Source organism: Eulemur rufifrons, chromosome 28 (assembly GCF_041146395.1).
Source record: "Eulemur rufifrons isolate Redbay chromosome 28, OSU_ERuf_1, whole genome shotgun sequence".
In the NCBI taxonomy this organism is placed as follows: Eukaryota; Metazoa; Chordata; class Mammalia; order Primates; family Lemuridae; genus Eulemur; species Eulemur rufifrons.
The window spans coordinates 41,160,562-41,182,294 of NC_091010.1; the positions used below are offsets into that span (position 1 = coordinate 41,160,562).

General features: G+C 38.7%; 1 protein-coding gene and 1 pseudogene across 2 annotated transcripts in view; one reads left to right on the plus strand and one right to left on the minus strand.

Annotated features, from left to right (window-relative positions):
* CPEB3 (cytoplasmic polyadenylation element binding protein 3) overlaps positions 1–21,733 on the minus strand; it is a 184,225-nt gene that overhangs the window by 158,296 nt on the left and 4,196 nt on the right. The gene's annotated exons all lie outside the window — the stretch shown is intronic.
* LOC138376373 (small ribosomal subunit protein eS7-like) lies at positions 13,024–14,905 on the plus strand (annotated as a pseudogene).

Here is a 21,733-nt window from a genome sequence, read left to right on the forward strand (position 1 = left end):
TACAGCATATACTGTATACTAGGTACAATACTAGGTGCTTTCCACATATTAATTCATTTAATCCATGCAATAAATTTATGGGGTAAATACTGTTATTGTCCCTAATTGCAGATGACAAAATGTAAACTTGGGTGATTTACCTAAGTAAATGGTCACAAAACTAGTGGCAGAACTGGGACCTATTAATAATTTCGGGTTTGTTTGACTCTGAAGCTGTTTTTTGGTTAGTTATTCATACAAGCAGGTCCTCTTGTCCTACTTGATCCATACAGCCCAGGAGACAACTTGGGCTTCAAAGGTGTGAGAAGAGGGAAAATTGTGGTTCAGCAACTTTTCTTTCTTCCATTGACACAAAGCTTTTATGTAATGACCTTTGCCTGAAAACCAGAGATAAGCTCTAACCAAAGAATTCCAAATTCTGCATATGGGCAAGACCCAGTCTCATTCCAGAGTGTCCTAAATCGTCTGTCTTCAAGTTGACTTCTTGACTATCTTCAAGAGGATGACTCATCAAAAGAACTAATTTTAGTCTTCAGGGATCCAGAGACGAAGGCCGGTCCAGGCCTCAGGTAATGGGGAAAACCTCTCTTTGCCACAATCCCTGCTTTAACAGCCAGTAGTTAATAAGTTTTGTACAGGCTGATGAGTCATAGGGATCATCAGAAGAAAGGAAAGGGCAATCAATGGTCAGTGTGTCTACCCAGGTAGCCCTTGTATCCTAGTATTTGAAACCAAGTAGTGTTTGTGTAATATCAGTGGCTTACATTCACAAAGGGGATTAGACTTTACCAAACCCCTGCACCTTTATTATCTCACTTGATGTTAACAGCCTTGTGCAGTGAAAGACAGTATAGACAGGGCCCTTACATTCCCTTTTGCAGATTGTGTAATGCAGCAGAAGGCTAGGCAAGGAGACTAGTGGAGACTGAAATCTAGCCCGTGCTCTTCTCACCGAGCTCATAAAACTTAGTATAGAGTTGCATCTGCCTGGAAGAAAAGGCACCTTTTCCAAGTTTGCACAAAGGGACTAAATGAACAGGTGACAACACTTAGGATGACTGTTGGGATTCCCGCCTTCAGATGAGGAAACCCAAGTTCAGACATATTACAAGACATAGTTAATAAGTGGTGGATCCATGATTACAATTCAAGTCTTCCAACTCACTGGTTATCACATTTTTTCAACTATACTACAAGTCTCCCAACGGTTCAATATGCTCTGTCTTCTCATGTTGCAGACTCACATCCTCAGTCCCTTGCTCTAATCAGCTGAAACAAAACCCAGAGATTTTCAGCACAGCTCTGTTCTGAAGTCATAGCTGTTCTCTTCTTGAGGAAGCTGAGAAATAGATATGTGTGCCAACTGTCCCAAGAGAGATACTTTACATGGATCTCCTACCACTTTTGAAAAATAAATTAGACCAGTTGCCCTAATGCTAATGGATCATGACATCATCACAGTAGCAGGGGGTCAACATTATTTATATTACCGGAGGTGATGTGTAGAAAGAACATGGGATATCCAATTAAATAAATGTAGATACTATCACTACCACTTAGCTGCCTGGCCCTGGGTGATAACAATAACAAAGAATTATTGAACTCATACTATTTGCAATAATATGTACTTTATTTAGATGATGAATACTTTCATGCAACTCTAACAGTTAAGTACTTTCATTATCCCCATTTAACAGATGAAGACACTGAGGCTAAAGTAACTTGCCTAGTTTATAATGTTGGGAAGTGGAGGAGCCAGAATTCAAACTCAGGCAATCTGGCTCGAAAACCCATGTTCTCAATTTCTTAGTCTTTGTTTCTTCCAGAAGAAAATGAATACAATAGATAACAGCTGTCTTACCTAAATAAGCAGAACCATATTAGTGTGTATGAAAGCATTTATAATAAACTGTAAAGCAGTAAATATCAGTGTATGAAATCCAAAGCTAATATTGACATGCAGATGGGCTGGTCTCTTTCCTTGTCTCTTTTTCGCTTAATATGAGGAGTCAAATGAGTTGTGTTAAGCCCATAATTCTTCTAGAAGAACAATGATCTTGCTATCCAGAGATTTCTTATCCCACCTCTTCTTATATCCTGTTTCCTACTTGTGGGAGCAAAATATACAGTGGAACATATCATTAAACTGCCACAGGATGCAGTTTTTAAATTAGTTTTAAAAATCTCTTTTGAAAGAATTTCTTCATCATCTGGTGATAATGATGTTTATACTAACTAGCATTCTGTGATCACTTAATCTACGTAGTCATCTAGATAAGAATTTTACAGGCCTTATCAGTTAATCCTTATAATAATCCTAAGAGATAGAAGCTATCATTCTTCTCATTTTTCAGATAAGGAAACTTAGAAATGATAAATAATTTGCCCTAAGGTAACATAACTAGTGGATGAATAAGGTCAGGTTTATTTTTGTCTCCAAAACTCAAGCTCCAAAGCTTAACTGTTGGCCGGGCGCGGTGGCGCATACCTGTAATCCTAACATTCTGGGAGGCCGAGGCGGATGGATCGTTTGACCTACGGAGTTTGAGACCAGCCTGAACAAGAGCAAGACCCCATCTCTACTAAAAGATAGAAAGAAATTAGCTGGACAACTAAAAATATATAGAAAAAAATTAGCCGGGCATGGTGGCGCATGCCTGTAGTCCCAGCTACTTGAGAGGCTGAGACAGAAGGATTGCTTGAGCCCAGGAGTTTGAGGTTGCTGTGAGCTAAGCTGATGCCAACGCACTCTAGCCTGGGCAACAGAGTGAGACTCTGTCTTCAAAAAAAAAAAAAAAAAAACCAAAGCTTAACTGTTATTGTTCACCCAGATACAAGCAGGACTCATATTTTCACAAGAAAATGTGCCTACATTTTCTTTACAGTTAGTCCAGTCTCCAGCTGCTTCTTCCTTTAGTGACCATATTTTTTCTAAATCAAAAGTCAAAGCACAAAAGTCTGATAATTTAAATAATTAAAATCCAGAAAAACTCAAGACCTGTGGTGCTGGGCCATTCCCTTTCTCCCCTAGACCTGATCACCTAGAACAAACCCTATTCAGATTGTTCTCAGCTTCTCTTTTGAGATCAGGCCTGGTTCCTCTTAGTATTTCAGAGTTAAATCCATCTCCCAGGCAAAGACCTCCACCTAAATTCTTCATGCAAAACCCTCACCGTCTCTTAGTCAGAGACTTCAATGAGGAATTGAAGGAGGAGGAATTCAAGGAGGAATTTATGAAAAATTCCTCCTTAAAATTTTAAGAAAAGATAAAAGGAAGAAAATGTTTGTTTTTTTAAATAGAAGCCCTTGCTACGGTTTGAATGTCTGTCCCTTCTGAAACTCATGTTGAAATTTAATCCCCAAGGTCGGACGCCGTGGCTCACACCTGTAATCCTAGTACTTTGGGAGGCCGAGGCGGGAGGATTGCTTGAGCTCAGGAGTTCAAGACCAGCCTGAGCAAGAGCAAGACCCAGTCTCTACTAAAAATAGAAAAGTTAGCCAGGTGCGGTGGCGAGTGCCTATAGTCCCAGCTACTTGGGAGGGTGAGGCAGGAGGATCGCTTGAACCCAGGAGTTTGAGGTTGCTGTGAGCTAGGCTGATGCCATGGCACCCTACTCAGGGCAATGGAGTGAGACTCTGTCTGAAACAAAAAAAAAAAAAGAAAAAGAAATTTAATCCTCAATGTGGCAGTATTGAGAGGTAACAACTGTAAGAGGTGATTGGATCATGAGGGCTCTGCCTTCAGGAATGGATGAATGGGTTAATGGATTAATGGGTTATCACAGGAGTGGGACTGGTGGCTTTACAAGAAGAGGAAGAACCTGAGCTAGCATACTCAGCTCCCTCAACATGTGATGCCTGCACTGCCTCGGGACTCTGCAGAGTTCCCACTAACAAGAAGGTCAAACCAGACACAGCCCCTTGACCTTGGACTTCTCAGCCTCCATAACTTAAAAAGCTTCTTCGCTGGCACTGGTACTGGCAGCCTTAAGGCATCCCTTTAAAATAGTTCACGCTAAACAACCCTGGCCTCTCCTAGGAAGAGCAAGGAGGAGGAAAAGAGAAGTTTATCTGTTCTCCTAAGGGAAAGGTATTGTTTTGCTGCTCTTTGCTAAAGTGGATCCTCTCTAAAAATCATTGCAATTTGCAATGCTGGATGTTTGTCCCCTCCCAGAGAATAAAAAAGGGAAGCACAAGCCCTAAACTTCATATGCAGAAATAATCCACAAATTCATTCATTCAACATATTTACTGAGCACCTATTATATGGAAGGCTCCCAAGACTCACTATTCTTCCTCCCTCCCGTTTATATGCATGATCAAGAATATTCAAAAGCAGTAAACCCAAACGACAAGATCTTCCTACAAGGGGTATTGGCAGTAGAGGAGAAAGGAAATGGATGGCTAAAAGCATAAAAATAAGAAAATATCAGATGGGTCAGGTATAGTGGCTCATGCCTATAATCCCAGTGTTTTGGGAGGCTGAAAGCAGGAGGATCACTTGGGGCCAGGGGTTCAATACCAGCCTAGGCAACACAGCCAGACTCCCATCTCTACAAAAACTAAAAATAAGAAAAATTAGCCAGGAATGATGGTGTATGTCTGTAATCCCAGCTAGTTGGGAGGCTGAGGTGGGAGAATCACTTTTTTTTTTTTTTTTTTTTTTTGAGACAGAGTCTCACTCTGTTGCCCAGGCTAGAGTGAGTGCCGTGGCGTCAGCCTAGCTCACAGCAACCTCAAACTCCTGGGCTTAAGCGATCCTACTGCCTCAGCCTCCCGAGTAGCTGGGACTACAGGCATGAGCCACCATGCCCGGCTAATTTTTTTGTATATATATATTTTAGTTGTCCATATAATTTCTTTCTATTTTTTAGTAGAGACGGGGTCTCACTCTTGCTCAGGCTGGTCTCGAACTCCTGACCTCGAGCGATCCACCCGCCTCGGCCTCCCAGAGTGCTAGGATTACAGGCGTGAGCCACCGCGCCCGGCCTGTGGGAGAATCACTTGAACTTAGGAGTTTGAGGCTGTAGGAAGCTATGATTGCACCACTATACTCCAGCCTGGGCAACAGAATGAGACCTTATCTCAAAAAAAAAAAAAAGGAACCAACCATGGGAAGACTGGTGGTGGAGGATGCAGAGGGAACAGCTAATGTGAAAATCCTAATGCAGGAATAAGGCATTAGAGCTGCCCATTGGCAAACTCTTTCTGCAGGGCCATATAGTAACCATTTTAGGCTTTGTAAGTCATAGACAGTATCTTGTTGCATATTCTTCCTTTTTGTTCTTGTTGTTTTACAACCTTTTAAAAATGTAAAAACCATTCTTAGTTTCCTGGCAGTATAAAAATAGTTCTCCAGCAAAATTTGTTCCCTGCCTTAGTTTTCTGACCCCTGCTGTAGAAGAACATACAATCTACTGCAGCTAGAGAGCAAGAAAACAAGGGGGAAAGCAATACAAGATAAGGTCTGGGCCGGGCGCAGTGGCTCACGCCTGTAATCCTAGCACTGTGGAAGGCTGAGGCAGGCAGATCGTGTGAGCTCAGAAGTTCGAGACCAGCCTGAGCAAGAGTGAGACCCTGTCTCTACTAAAAATAGAAAGAAATTATACAGACAACTAAAAATATATATATATAAAATTAGCTGGGCATGGTGGTGCATGCCTGTAGTCCCTGCTACTTGAGAGGCTGAGGCAGGAGGATTGCATGAGCCCAGGAGTTTGAGGTTGCTGTGAGCTGGGCTGATGCCATGGCATTCTAGCCTGGGCAACAGAGTGAGACTCTGTCTCAAAAAAATAAAAAAATAAAAAAAAAGTAAGGTCTGAAAAGTAGGCAGCAGCCAGATCATGTAGGGACCTTTCCTCCTAACTTAAAATTTTGGAATTTTTTTTTAAAGTGTGATAGGAGTTCCCTGGAGAGTTCTGACTTATGCTTTTAAAAGATCACTTCAGATCTGTGTGAAGAATAGACTATGGTGGGGCTAAGAGTAGAAAGAGAAAGACAAATTAGGAGGCTGGTTATTATATAATATTATCCAAGCAGGAGAGGACAAGGATGATGATGGTAGAGAAGGAAAGAATTGAAAAGAAAGTGGGCCGGGCGTGGTGGTTCACGCCTGTAATCCTAGCACTCTGGGAGGCCAAGGCAGGTGGATCGTTTGAGCTCAGGAGTTCGAGACCAGCCAGAGCAAGAGCAAAACCCCGTCTCTACTAAAAAAAATAGAAAGAAATTACCTGGACAACTAAAAATATATATAGAAAAAATAGCTGGGCATGGTGGCACATGCCTGTAGTCCCACCTACTTGGGAGTCTGAGGCAGGAGGATTGCACGAGCCCAGGAGTTTGAGGTTGCTGTGAGCTAGGCTGACGCCATGGCACTCTAGCCTGAGCAACAGAGTAAGACTCTGTCTCAAAAAAAAAAAAAAAAAAAGAAAAGAAATGAAATGAAAGTGAACTGAACATCTTCGTGAAAGCTGTTTATCATTGATGAACAAAATTATGGAAAGATTCCTGAAATTTTACTTTAAAATCAAATGAATAGTATAAAGAGCTTGGGTTGAGCTATAAATAGTATTAAATTTGATGCATAGGAAAATCTTGGTTAGTCTAATTTTTAGCAATATTTTGACGTTTGATTCATAGACATCTGAATTTCAGGATGATCATTTTTTCTTGTCTTCCTCATGAAATGATTCACAGTATTTTTAATGGTTCCTAATATTATTTTCCCTCTTTCACCTAAATACTTGATGAAGAGTACTCAAAATGTTCCTCTAATTTCAGAGCACACTGTAGTCAACCAAAAGATAACTGCTTGCTCTTTTAAAATCTGAGAAACTTCCAACTTGCCTTGGCAACACACCCTTCTCTCAAAGTTTTCAGCATGAGGAAGTTGTAAACATAGGTGGGTCTCACACTATCCAAACTCATTTTCTTGTTCTTTCTTTGATAAAAATACTGCTGAAAGTTTTGGAAAATTTGAGTATATATTTAATTTGGGCACAGTTTTGTATATGTATTAAGACTTTTTAAGATTTGGGGGGAAAAATAACACACAAAGAAGTTTCAGTGATGGCAACTGTTAGGAGTGGGGAGATTAGATGGGGAGTTTCATAGGTTGGGTTCCTTGGAAACACTCTGAGACCAAGATTCGCATGCAAATGATTTATTGGGGAAGGGCACAATTGGCAAATACACCTGCAATGAAATAAGGATGTCAGGATCAGTCAGAGGGAGACACTGACCCCTAATGTGGTTACAATTGAGTCCTCAGTCGATCCTGTGATGAGCTCTGGAGCTGGAATGGTCTCTCAGTCAAATCCTCAAATGACGCAAGGAAGCTGGGTCTTTGTACCCTGCATCAGCCAGTTCCTGGCTGTGGGCTCCTGGGAGCATACCTTGGGTAAGACAGTTCTCTATATGCTAAGGCCACACCCACAGGAAAAAAAAAAAAAAAAAAGCTTCAAGATACCAACAGCTAAAATTCCCAGCAGTTGAGGGATAAGTACATCATCCACGAAGCACCATAGTATCCACCACACTCAGGTGTTCTCATAGAGTCATTTTTATAACAATGTTAATCATGGCACATAGTGTTTTACCATGAGCATATAGTATTTTAATTAAAATACTACACTAAGTTTTACCATACCAAATATACTAATTAGCATGCTAATTAGTATTTTCATTAAAATACTAATTTTTATCATAGGATATAATATTTTACCAAGGGTATAGAATATATTTTATTAAAAGTAAATAGACTCTTCATGTTCAAGTATTTGAGAACTTTTTTAAAAATACTGCTAGAAAAGTGACTCAAGTGCTATTTCAACTGTGTACCCTTTAACCAGCTAATGATTAAACCTGGGTCATTTCTTACTCTTCCTTCTCCCTTATCAAATCCTATGGCTCCTTCTGTGATAGGAAAGGATCCATCTATCCTTTTCTGTCATGGCCACCAATTCCAGTCCCCACCTTCATCTCCTCAAACTTAAAATGTCTCCTGTCCCCTGTTTTATCCAAGTTGTTATGGAGGCGTGGGAGAATGCTCATAGCATGCCTTGCATGAATTTCTCAAAGTCATTGAGAGCCTATGCAAGGTACTAGGAAAATAACACTAAGGAAGAAGATACATACAACCCCTTTATCTCTTGTGAACATTAATTTTGAGTGAGTGAGAAAGACGTTAAATAATCAATTCCATGATGAATAATTTCATGGCAATCGTAATAAAGATACCATAAAAAAGTACCAGACTTCTGAATCATATGATGGTGGGACCTGGTTTAGGGAGTCAGGGAGGGGTTTCCTGGAGTACAATGAGCCTTAAAGAACAAAAGGATAAAGTGCAAAGGAAGTATGTTCCATGCAAAGGGAATACTATGCTTCATCCTACCTTTAGGCTCTGGAGGAGGAGAAGGTGGTACATTCATGGAACTAAAGAAGAAAGTAGTCAGGTGCCAGAGTTCAGTTGGGAAACAGGAGGGGGTGAAAGAGGAAGGCAAGCTAATAAACAAGGGCAATGCAAGGCTATTAGAAATGGGAATTCTGCTTTTGAAAAAAACTTTTCATTTCAAAATAATTTCAGAATTACAAAAATGTTAGAAATTCTCCTACATTTTTCATCCATATTCCCTAAATGGTAACACCTTACGTGATCACAGTATAATTATAAAAATCAGGAAATTAACACTGATTAAATACTATTATCTAATTTACAGACCTTATTTTACCAATTGACCCACTAATGTCCCACCCAAGAATCCAATCCAGGGTCACACATTGCATTTACTTGTCAAGTCTCTGTAGTCTCTTTGAATCTGGGCCAGTTCCTCAGTCTTAGTCTTTCATAACCTTGACACTTTTGAAGAGCACTGGCCAGTTATTTGGTAGAATGTCCCTTAATTTTGGTTTATTTGATGTTTCCTAATGATCAAATTTAGGTCATACATTTTTGGCAATAATACCACAGAAGTGATGATGTGTCCTCAGTGCATCATATTAGAAGGAACATGAGGTGGATCTGTCTCATTGTGGTAAGTTAACTTTGATTACTTGGTTAAGGTAGTGCCTGCAAAACAGCTGCTATTTTTCCCTTTTTACTTATCTTTGGGGATAATATCTTTGGGGAGATAGTTTCTGACTATGTGAATATCCTGTTTCTTAACATTCACTTACCAATTTTAGCATCCATTAAAGATTCTTACTTGCATTAATTATTTTTGTGGTGTTTGCAAATGGTGATTTTTATTTTCATTAACTCTTCTACTATAAAGAAGAGTTTTTCCTTCTCTGATTTATTCATTTTTATCTGTATAGACTCACAGATTCATGTTTATTCTATGGCTTATAGTTCTTTACTATTATTATTAATTTTGTTGCTCAAAATGTCCCTGATTTGGCCATTGGAGTCCCTTAAAATTGACTCCTGGGTCCTTCTGACATGGCCCCATTTTTTTTTTTAAAGACAAGTGTAGCAGTGAGAAGGGGGGGGAAGAGGAGAATAAGGAGTTTGATCTACAACTTACTGTGAACTATCAATTGAGATAACTCACTACCTTCAGATCAGCCTCCCATCATTTTTTGAGCACTTCCCTTTCTGCCACCACAGATGTTCCAGGCTCATGTACTTTTCCTGCTGCTGTCTAGAATCAACAATTTCTCCGGAGAGCCTTGTTTCCCTTTATTGGAGATAGCATTGGTTCTGGGGTGTCATTGCCTAATGTCCTCTCATCAGACAGAGCTAGAAAGTATGCACTTGTCTCTGTGTGGGTATCTATATATCTATAAACTCAAGAGTGTGTATTGAAAAATTCAATTCAAATCCAACACCACAGGGTTCATTCTGGCCTTAGCAATGTCTCCAAATATTTAGTGAATACCCTCCATGAGCCAGGCTCTTTGCTATGCACTGGGGATACAGTAGCAAACAAAATAGGTATGGTCTCCTCCCTGCCTTTGTGAAGCTTAGATTCTAGAAGACGTCAATTTATCGATTATTTCTCTTTTGTCCAAAATTGTTAAGTTTATGCTTTCTACTGGCTCACTGGGATTTAAATACGTCACAGAAGGATTTTAAGCAGGTGAGCAACGTGATTAGGTCTAATTTCTTTGAAGGTCATTCTACTGGGAGGTCAATGGAAAAGAAGTGGACTGGAGAAGCCGATTACCAAATCAACTGAAGGCAGGGTGAAAATGAATGTGGGGAGACCATTTATGAGACTGGTAAGTAGTCCAAAGTAAGAGATGACAGTCACCTGGACTACGTGAAGGCAGGAGGGAATGAGAACAGAATTGAGAGAGTGACTGGTGGGTAGAGGTCTGAGACACGGGAGGATGACTTAAGGAGGACTCCTAGGATTCTGGGAGTGTGTAAATATACTGCCTCAGATTTCCACATATTATATAAACATGTGACTAAATAATTGTCTTTACCATTAAATTGTAAACAACCTCATAATAAGAAGAGTATATTATTCACATCTTTGTATCCCCAGTATCTCCTACATTACCTGGCACATAGTTGGAGCTCAAGAAATGATCTTGATTAAATGACTAATTGAATGGGTGATTGTCTTCAGACTTACCAAGATTTCAGCTGTAGAGTCCCAAATTAGATATAATACCCTCACAAAAGCCTAAAACTCCCTAAGTAGAGGAAAACTACTTGTGCTGAATACCTACTCTCCCAAAAAGATGTATCCTGGTCTGTCAGTTTATTATGTGTCCTTTCTCTTCTATTAATTCATTCATGTTGCCCAAGACTTGAAACACAGATGTTATAAAATATAGGTAAACATTTGATCATAACAATGAAATTTCACTTCACACTTATTAAATTGCCAAAAATTAATACTAATTAATTGCTTATTCCTGGCAGGGGATGAGGGTAAGGGGAGGCCTCTGTTTTCCTTACCTTTCAAATGGAGCTACAAGGCTTAGGTGAGATGTTTCTAGTCCCAAGCAGGCATTCAGGAAAGGTTAAAATTCTGCCTTTCTCTTTACATATCCATAAACTCCTCCTTCAAGATCTAATTCAAACTATGCCTCCACTAAGAAGTCTACCCAAACAATTCCAATATGCAGCAACTTCTTTTCCTTTCTCTGAGCTCTTGGGATACCTATCTGTAAAATTCTTTGGAAATTAATCATTGGGAGTTCTGTGACTGCTCTCATAAATAAATAACCTTTGTTTTTTTACTGTTATTTAACTATTCAGATACTCATACACTGTCTCCCATGAAGTCAGACATACTTGGATTTAAATGTCAGCTATGCCACTTACTATGATTTCATTTTTCTAATTTTCAATTTTCTTATCCATGAAATGGGAGACACATCCACCAACCTGATAGGGTTGTTTTTAGGATTTGAGATTATGCATATAAAGGGCCCAGAACATACCCATAGTAGATGTTCAATAAGTAGATGCCAACAAGTACCCACTGACGGCAGTTGTCATCTTTCAAATTCCAATCTCCTCCCAGTTAAAGCATCTTACAAAGTGCCTCACACATGGCTGCTCTTGATATTTTATTTATTTATACTTTACCTTTCCAAAAAGGATCTAAGGCTAGGTGTTCAACAAATATTTACTTAGGCCAGGTGCGGTGGCTCACGCCTGTAATCCTAGCACTCTGGGAGTCCGAGGTAGGTGGATTGCTCGAGATCAGGAGTTCAAGACCAGCCTGAGCAAGAGCCAGACCCCGCCCCCCCCCCCCCCCCCGTCTCTACTAAAAATAGAAAGAAATTATCTGGCAAACTAAAAATATATATAGAAAAAAAAAATTAGCCAGGCATGGTGGCGCATGCCTGAAGTCCCAGCTACTCGGGAGGCTGAGGCAGTAGGATCGCTTAAGCCCAGGAGTTTGAGGTTGCTGTGAGCTAGGCTGACACCACGGCACTCACTCTAGCCCAGGCAACAAAGTGAGACTCTGTCTCAAAAAAAAAAAACAAAAAAAAAAACAAATATTTACTTAATGATCATACAACACACTTTCCAGTCAGATATCCTTTCTTTCTGCTTTTCTGTAAGTAAAACACCACGATATTCTAACTTTTAAAAAGTTTTTGAATGGTCCTTCACTTGGATTTTTTTCTTTTTAAAGTTTAATTAAAAAAATTTTAAACTATGAAATACATGCTCATGGTGAAAAATGAAAACATAAGGGACTAAAATGAAAAGTAGGCTCCTCTTTCTATATTTATACTCACTATCCAGAGGCAATAATTTTAACATCCTATGTATCCTTCTAGAACTCTTCCTTACATATACATGCCGAGCTTTAAAAAAAAAAAAGGTAAATGGGATAATACTATACATATTACTATCCACTCCATGCTTTTTCCATTAAACAACCTGTAGGTAGCATTTATTGATTTTGGTGCTTGGCAACTATCCTACCTTCTTCAGGGTATTAAAGATTTGCCCAAAGTTAGCATCGTATGAATATAAGCGCTATAAGGGTATTTTTGTCTTTTGCTCTATGCTTTCCTTACCACCTAAATAGTACCTAGAACATAAGTCTATGCTCAATAAGTATTTGCTAATAAATGTACTTCCTTTTAAGGAATTGCCTTCATTTAAGGTATAATGCCCTCCCTTAGCCAAATGGCAAAGAAGATTGATTAGATGCTCCCTCCTTAGAACTGTGGGCAGAATATAAACAGTTGGAGTTTATTCATTACAGTGCTGAACCCATGAGAGCATGGAATGTTCCTGCTACCAAGATTCTCAGGGGTGGCTGCTACTTGACTATTTACAGCATGGATCTCCTGCCTTACATTCAATCCTGTGAGCTCACCCACGTCCTCCTAATGAACTTCCTTTTTGTTTAATTTAGCTCTGGGTTTCTCAACCTCAGCACTATTGATAATTTGGGCTATATGATTCTTTGTTGTGAGGGGCTATAGTATGTTTAGCAGTATCGCTGGTTCCTACCCAGCAGATGCTAGTAGCATCCCTTAGTGCAACAATCAAAAATGTCTTCAGCTCTTCCTAAGCTGGTATGCAGCAAGAAGGCTATGTTCAGTTCGAGCGCCAAAATCATGAAGCCCAGCAGTGAGAAGCTGGATAAGTTTAAGTTTGGCATTCATTTCCCGAGCTCTTCTGGAGCTGGAGATGAACTCGGACCTCAAGGCTCAGCTCAGGGGGCTGAATATAATAGCAACCAAGGAAATTGAAGTTGGTGGTGGCCAGAAAGCTATCCTAATCTTTGTTCCCATTACTCAACTGAATTCTTTCCAGAAAATCCAAGTCCAGCTAGTACGTAAAGTGGAGAAACATTCAGTGGCATGTATGTGGTCTTTATTGCTCAGAGAATTCTGTCTAAGCCAACTCAAAAATGCCATACAAAAAATGAGTAAAAGCATCCCAGGAACCATACCCTGACAACTGTGCACGATGCAATCCTTGAGGATGTAGTGTGTTCCCAAGTGAAATTGTGGGCAAGAACTGGGGAAAAGAATCCTTATTCAATAAATGGTGCTGGGGAAATTGGATAGCCACATGTAGAAGACTAAAATAGGATTCACACCTCTCACCTCTCACCAAAATCAACTCACGGTGGATTACAGATTTAAACTTAAGGCATGAAACTATAAGAATTCTAGAAGAAAATGTTGGAAAAACTCTTACAGATATTGGCCTAGGCAAAGAATTTATGAAGAAGACCCCAAAGGCAATCACAGCAACAACAAAAATAAATAAATGGGACCTGATCAAATTAAAAGGCTTCTGCACAGCCAAGGAAACCATCATGAGAACAAACAGACAACCTACAGAATCGGAGAAAATATGCACATGCTACATATCTGATAAACAGCTGATAATTAGAATCTATATAAAATCAAGGAAAATCAGCAAGAAAAAAAATCAAATGACCCCATTAAAAAGTGGGCAAAGGACATGAACAGAAACTTTTCAAAAGAAGACAGACTAAAGGCCAACAAACACATGAAAAAATGCTCAATATCTCTAATCATCAGGGAAATGCAAATCAAAACCACAATGAGATATCACTTAACTCCAGTAAGAATGGCTTTTATCAAAAAGTCCCAAAATAATAAGCGTTGGCGTGGGTGCAGAGTGATAGGATACACTGCTGGTGGGACTGCAAACTAGTGCAATCTCTATGGAAAGTAATATGGAGATACCTCAAAGAGCTAAAAGTAGAACTACCATTTGATCCAGCAATCCCATTACTGGGCATCTACCCAAAGGAAAAAAAGACATCTGCACTAGAATGTTTATAGCAGCACAATTCACAATTGCAAAGATGTGGAAACTACCCAAGTACCCATCAATACATGAGTGGATTAATAAAATGTGGTATATGTGTACCATGGAGTTCTACTTAGTCACAAAAAACAATGGTAATCTAGCACCTCTTGTATTATCCTGGATAGAGCCGGAGCCCATTCTACTAAGTGAAGTATCCCAAGAATGGAAAAACAAGCACCACATGTACTCACCATCAAATTGGTATTAATTGATAAACACTTATGTGTACACATAGTAGTAACATTCATCGGGTGTTGGGCAGATGGCTAGGGAGGAAGGGCTGGGTATATTCACACCTAATGGGTATAGTGTGCATCATCTGGGGGATGTACACACTTGAAGCTCTGATTTGGGTAGGGCAAAGGCAATATATATAACCTAAACATTTGAACTCCTGTAATATGCTGAAATAAAAAACAACAAACAAACAAAAAATAAATTTAAAAAATTTAAAAAAAAGAAATTGTGGACAAGAGAATCTATATAAAACTGGCAGTGGCTCATAAAGGTTCATTTGGACAAAGCACAGCAGAACAATGTAAAACACAAGGTTGAAACTTTTTCTGTTGTCTGTAAGAAGCTAATAATAATGTTAACTTTGAATTCCCAGAGTTTCAGTTGTAAACAAAAATGACTAAATTATATTCACAGTAAAAAAAAAAAAAAATGTTTCCAGCCATTACCAAATGTCCTCTAGGGGACTCAGTTAGCTACAGTTGATTTCTGGGAAAGAAAAAATCCTAACTGATAGATTCTACATCTTAGGCAACATTTCGTTACTGGCCTATATAGAAATACCTCATTTGTTTTAATAGCTGAACTATAAAATGTTATATGGATATGTCATAAGTTATTGGGTCACTCTACTAATAGTGGATTTTTAGGTTGTATCTGGTGTTATTTTTTTTTTTTTTTTTTTTTTTTTTTTTTTTTTTTTTTTTTTTTGAGACAGAGTCTCACTCTGTTGCCCGGGCTAGAGTGAGTGCCGTGGCGTCAGCCTAGCTCACAGCAACCTCAAACTCCTGGGCTTAAGCGATCCTACTGCCTCAGCCTCCCGAGTAGCTGGGACTACAGGCATGCGCCACCATGCCCGGCTAATTTTTTGTATATATATATTTTAGTTGTCCATATAATTTCTTTCTATTTTTAGTAGAGACGGGGTCTCACTCTTGCTCAGGCTGGTCTTGAACTCCTGACCTCGAGCGATCCACCCGCCTCGGCCTCCCAGAGTGCTAGGATTACAGGCGTGAGCCACCGCGCCCGGCCTCTGGTGTTATTTTTAAATAACAGATTTATCGAGATATAATTCACATACCATATAATTCACCCATTTAAAGTATACAATTCAATGGCTTTAAGTATATTCAGAGTTATGCAATCATCACTACAATCAATTTTAGAACATTTTCATAACCCCATAAACTCCACACACCTTAGTTATCACCCCCCAAACCTCTATCTCCCCCAGCCCTAGGCAACCACTAATCTACTTTCTGTCTCTGTAGATTTGCCTAGAAATTACAGAATATGTGTTCTTTTGGGACTGGCTTCTGTCACATAGCAAAATGTTTTTCTTTTTTTCTTTTTTCTTTTTTTTTTTTTTTGAGACAGAGTCTCACTCTGTCGCCCAGGCTAGAGTGCCGTAGCATCAGCCCAGCTCACAGCAACCTCAAACTCCTGGACTCAAGGGATTCTCCTGGCTCAGCCTCCCGAGTAGCTGGGACTACAGGCATGCACCACCATGCCTGGCTAGTTTTTTCTATATATATTTTTTTAGTTGGCCAGATAATTTCTTTCTATTTTTAGTAGAGCCGGGGTCTCGCTCTTGCTCAGGCTGGTCTCGAACTCCTGACCTTGAGTGATCCACCTGCCTCAGCCTCCCAGAGTGCTAGGATTACAGGCGTGAGCCACCACGCCCAGCCGACATAGCAAAATGTTTTTAAGGTTCATACATGTTATAGCATGTATCAGTCTTCATTCCTTTTTATTGTCAAATGACAGTCCATTGTATGGACATACCACATTTTATTTATCCATTGATCAGTTGATGGACATGGGTTGTTTCCACTTTTTGGCTATTACGAATAATGCTGTTATGAACATTCATATACAAGTGTTTATGTAGGCCTGTGTTTTCATTTCTTTTGTGTTTATACCTGGAGATAGAATACTGGGCTATATGGTTAACTCTATGTTTAACCTTTTGAGAAACTGCCAGTCTCTTTTCCAAAACGGCTACACCATTTTACCTTCCCACCAGTAGTGCATGAGGGTTTCCAATTTCTTCACATCCTTGCCAATACTTATTATCATCCACCACCTAGGATGGCTAGCAATGCTAGTGAGGGTAAAGTGGTATCTCATTGTGGTTTTGATTTGCATTTCCCTGATAACTAATAACAGTGAACATCTTTTCATATACTTATTGTCCATTTGTATATCTTCTTTGGAGAAATGTTTATTCAGATATTCAGATCCTTTGTTTTTTAATTGAGTTGTCTTTTTATTGAGTTGTAGAGATTCTTTATAGATTCCCTTTTCAGATATATGATTTCCAAAAATTTTCTCTCATTCTGTAAGAGGTCTTTTCACTTTCTTGATAGTATCCTTTCCAACACAAAAGTTATTAATTTTGATGAAGTCTAACTTATCTATTCTTTCTTTTGTTGGTTGTGCTTTTGTTATCATATTTGAGAAAACACAGTCTAATCCCTTGTCATATAGATTTACACCTATGTTTTCTTCTAAGAGTTTTATAGTTTCAGCTCTTACATTTTGGTCTTTGATTCCGCGCCCCCCTCCCCCAGTCTTGCTCTGTTGCCCGGGCTGGAGTGCAGTGATGCAATCATAGCTCACTGCAGCCTCTAACTATTGACATCAAGCAATCCTCCTGCCTCGGCCTCCCAAAGTGCTGGGACTATCCACTGCACCTGGCCTAATCTATGTAAATTAATTTTCAAAATAGGAATCCAACATCATTCTTCTGCATGTAGATATCCAGCTGTGCCAGTTGTATTTATTCTTTCCTCCATTAGACTGTTAATGTTAGGGCTTATTTTTGGATACTCAATCCTGTTGCATTGACCTAAAAGTCTTTCTGCCACTACCACACTGTCTTGATTTCTGTAGCTTTGTAGTAAGTTTTAAAATCAGGAAGTGTGAGTCATCAAACTTTGTTCTTCAAGTTCTTTTGGTTATTCTGGGTCACCAGAATTTCCATACTAATTTTAGGATCAGCTTGTCATTTTCTACAAAGATGCCAGATGGAATTTTGATAGGAATTGCATTGAATCTATAGATCAGTTAGGGGAGTACTACCTTCTTAGAAATTTTAAATCTTCTGATGAACATGACATTCTTTCCAATTATTTATATCTTTAATTTCTTATAACGTTTTTTAGCTTTCAGATATATTACACACTTTTTATTAAATTTACTCCTATATTTTATTCCTTTTGATGCCTTTATACGTGAAATTATTTTCTTACTTTCCTTTCTGGATTGCTCATTGCTAATTTACAGAAATACAATAGATTTTTGCACATGGATCTTGTATCCTGCAACCTTGCTGAACTCATTTATTAGTTCTAATAGTTGTTTTGTTTTTTGATTCCTTGGCATTTTCTAAATATGAGAGCATTTCATCTGGAAATATAGTTTTACTTCTTCCTTTCCAATCTGGATGCCTTTTATTTCTTTTTCTTGCCCAATTTCCCTAGCTAGAACCTCCAGTATAATGTTGAATAGAGGTTTCAAGAGCACACATCCATGTCTTATGCCTGACTCTAGAGGGAAAGCATTCAGTCTTTCACCATTAGGCATGATTTTGGCTATGAATTTTTTGTAGATGTACTTTATCAAGTTGAGGAAGTTCCCTTCTATTCCTAGTTGAGTCTTTTTTCTTCCTCTTATAGGCAAGCTGAAATTGGAAATAACAGATCAGTGAACATCTGGCTTTTGTTCCACAGAGCCCAAAATGTTTAATACTGTTTTTTGAAATATTCCCAAAATGTTGATTTTTCTTATTTTTCAGCAAATTATTTTCTTTTCTTTTCTTTTTTTTTTTTTTTTGACAGAGCCTTGCTCTGTTGCCCAGGCTAGAGTGCTGTGGCATCAACTTAGCTCACAGCAACCTCAAACTCCTGGGCTCAAGCAATCCTCCTACCTCAGCCTCCCCAGTAGCTGGGACTACAGGCATGCGCCACCACACTCAGGCCTATTTGTTTGAGTTCTGGGTAACTCACGATGGCTGCAGTCTGTGTTTTTCTGAAGTTCTATCTTCCCCCTTTGATAACCCACCTTCATTTTTCCTTCACAGTACTACAGTGCATGTCTATTTACAGTACTTCACATTTTAGGTTCATTGCTGTCTTTATTCTTTCAAACAGAAGTGCTATCTGCCATTATAAGCAGCGGCCACTGTTAATTTCTGTGAAGGCTTGAGAGCAACAGAGCTTTGGGGTAATAGCAAACTTTGAAAGTCAAGTTTTAAAAGCAACAGCTATTAATCAATTTGGGGTTAAGAACCTCCTCAGGAGGGAAAAAACAAAAAACAACAAAAGAAAATGTACACATAAAACCAAAAATTAGATCCCTAAGGGGTCCAAGGATTTTAAGTTAAAAAGAATCCCTGATCTATAGCTATGTAAGGCCAATAATAGTGAGCATCATTTCATGTGCTTACTATTTGTATATTTTTGAAGAAATGTCTATTTAAATCCTTTGTACATTTTTAAATTGGGGTATTTTTTATTATTGAGTTGTAATAAATCTTTGTATATTCTAAATACAAGTCCCTTTTCAGATATAGGATTTCTAAAAATTTTCTCCCATTCTGTGGGTTGTTGTTTCACTTTGACAGTATCCTTTGCAGTACAAATGTTTTAAATTTTTACTGTCAGTTTTTCAGTTAAAAACAGTGTGCCATGAAAAAGCAGCCAGCCAGTTCAGCTTACATCTTAATTGCATAAGTACTTTTCTGAGGCAACTATCATACTTTGGATGCAGAAGTGTACATACTTCTCATTTCATCATACAGAATATTAAAAATATGTGTATCCAAGAGTCAAGATTTAATAAAATGAATATCTTCTACTGCTTAATCCTGGACATTAAGTGACAGTGATTTTTTATTGCTGGCACCATCAGTGTAAATGCTAATGCAGTGAAAAACCCAAATAATGTTTTACTATTATTATGGAAATAGTCTTGACCTTACATGCTTCCTGGAAAAGGTATCAGGGAGGCCTGGGGTCTGGAAGACAACAATTTGAGAATTGCTGCTCTATGAAATCTATGTTTGTTTAAGAAGGAAAAGAATTCTTTATACATACATTTTTCTCATAAAATGGATACTCCAAGAACAAGCTACAGAAAGGAAGATGTGACATGTTATCCTGTGAATTTTTTTTTGCCTACCATTGACACACCACTGAATGGTCCAGGGACACATAACCAAGAAAAAAAGAATTTAAGCAAGGATAATGAAAAGTAATGGGAGGCTGGGCGAGGTGACTCACACCTATAATCCTAGTACTCTGGGAGGCTGAGGTGGGAAGATTGCTTAAGGCTCAAGACCAGCCTTAGCAAGAGTGAGATCCCATCTCAACTAAAAATAGACTAAAAATAGAAAAAATTAGCCGCGCGTGATGGCACACCCTGTAGTCCCAGCTATTGGGGAGGCTGAGGCAGGAGGATTGCTTGAGCCCAGGAGTTTGAGGTTGCTGTGAGCTAAATTGATGCCACAGCACTCTAGCCTGGGCAATAGAGTGAGACTCTGTCAAAAAAAAAAAAAGAAAAGTAAAGTAATGGGTCTTCTACCATATTTGTGAGAAGGCAAATAGGTAGATGATGATTATTTATAAAATTATTTATCTTTTGTAAATATCTACCCCATTACAGTGTGTATATGCCAACACACTCTCTAGATAGCAAAGGAATATAAATAGACAGATGTTAGACTCTTCTCTATAAGTGGCAAATGAACAAAGTCAATTCAAAGGAATCCTGTAGATGCTTAACCAGTAAAATATATTCTGGGGACCAAAGTCTTCCCATGAATGTCCTTTAAAGTGTACCAGGGACATTATCTACTTGAGAACTATTAAGCCTATCTAAGGATCTTCAAGAACTAATAGCCATGTTAAAGCAAACTTATGAAAATGCTTACACTCCAGGATCAATGGGGCATGGAAAAATACATTAAAAAAAAAAAGACAAAAAAAAAAAAAAAAGAAAAAGAAAATGTTTACAGACCACAGCCAAGTTACTGAGACCTAGCACAGGCCTAACTCATCTCTGTTCCAACCCCACCCTACATACCACTGCAAGATTAATCCCCTAAATCACTCTCACCTTTACTGAAGAACTTTTAGTAGTAATAATTAAGAGCTAACACCAATTGAGCTCTTAACTGTATGTGCAGCCTTGTACTGAACAATTTAAATGAATTTTCTCATTTAATCCTCCTAGGAACCCAAAAAGGTAGATTCTATAATTCTTCCCTGGAGGTGAGGAATCTGACTTAAACAGATTCTGTAACTTGCCCAAAGTTGTGGGCTTCTGAGTGGCAATGCTAAGACACAAACCTGTGTTTGAGTTGAAGCTCTTAACCATTGCAGTTATCTTTGCAGAGATTCTCTAACAGTCTAATTATCACTTAGAGAACTTGTTAAAAAGACAACTAATTAGGCACCACTACAGGGCACACAAATTAGAATTTCCAGGAAAATGCTCTCAGTCACAGTAAGTTTAGGAACTACTACAAGTTAACTTCCCATTTCCTAAAAAATGGGGTCTATTTCTTATGCCTAAACCTTCCTCCCAAGCAGCTTCCTTCTCTCCTAGTATAAGGGCAAAATTCCTTAAATTGGCCTTTAAAGCTCTTTTCTTCATAGTCTTTCACTCTTTAATACTTTTTACTTCGTCTTGCTCCAAGATCCTCTCTTTGTTTCATTTTCTCCTAGTCATTACAGGGCTTTCCTTCCCAGGGCATTTGCACATGCTGTTCTTTGGCCTGGAATGTTTTTCCCTCCTCCCTTTATCTATGGATAGTTAACACCTGCTCTTCTTCAGGCCTCAACATAATAGACACTTCCTCAGAGAAACTTTCCCTAGTTATAATCTCTTATAACATTATGTACCACATTTGCAATTTAAAAACTTTATTTGTGTGATTATTTCTCCCACTGTAAACTCCACAAAGGTAAAGATTGTGCTTGTTTTCGCTCATCATTGTATCCTCAATGCCTACCTTAGTGACTGTCACATATATTTAAGAAATATTTGTCGAATGAATTAATGGATTCAAGGCCTTTTAACTATTCCCTACTTCACCAGCTGTCTTAGACTGTTTTGTGTTGCTAAAACAGAATACCTGAGAATGGGTAATTTAAAAAGAAAATAAATTTATTTGGCTCACAGTTCTGGAGGCTGAGAGGTCCAAGATCAAGG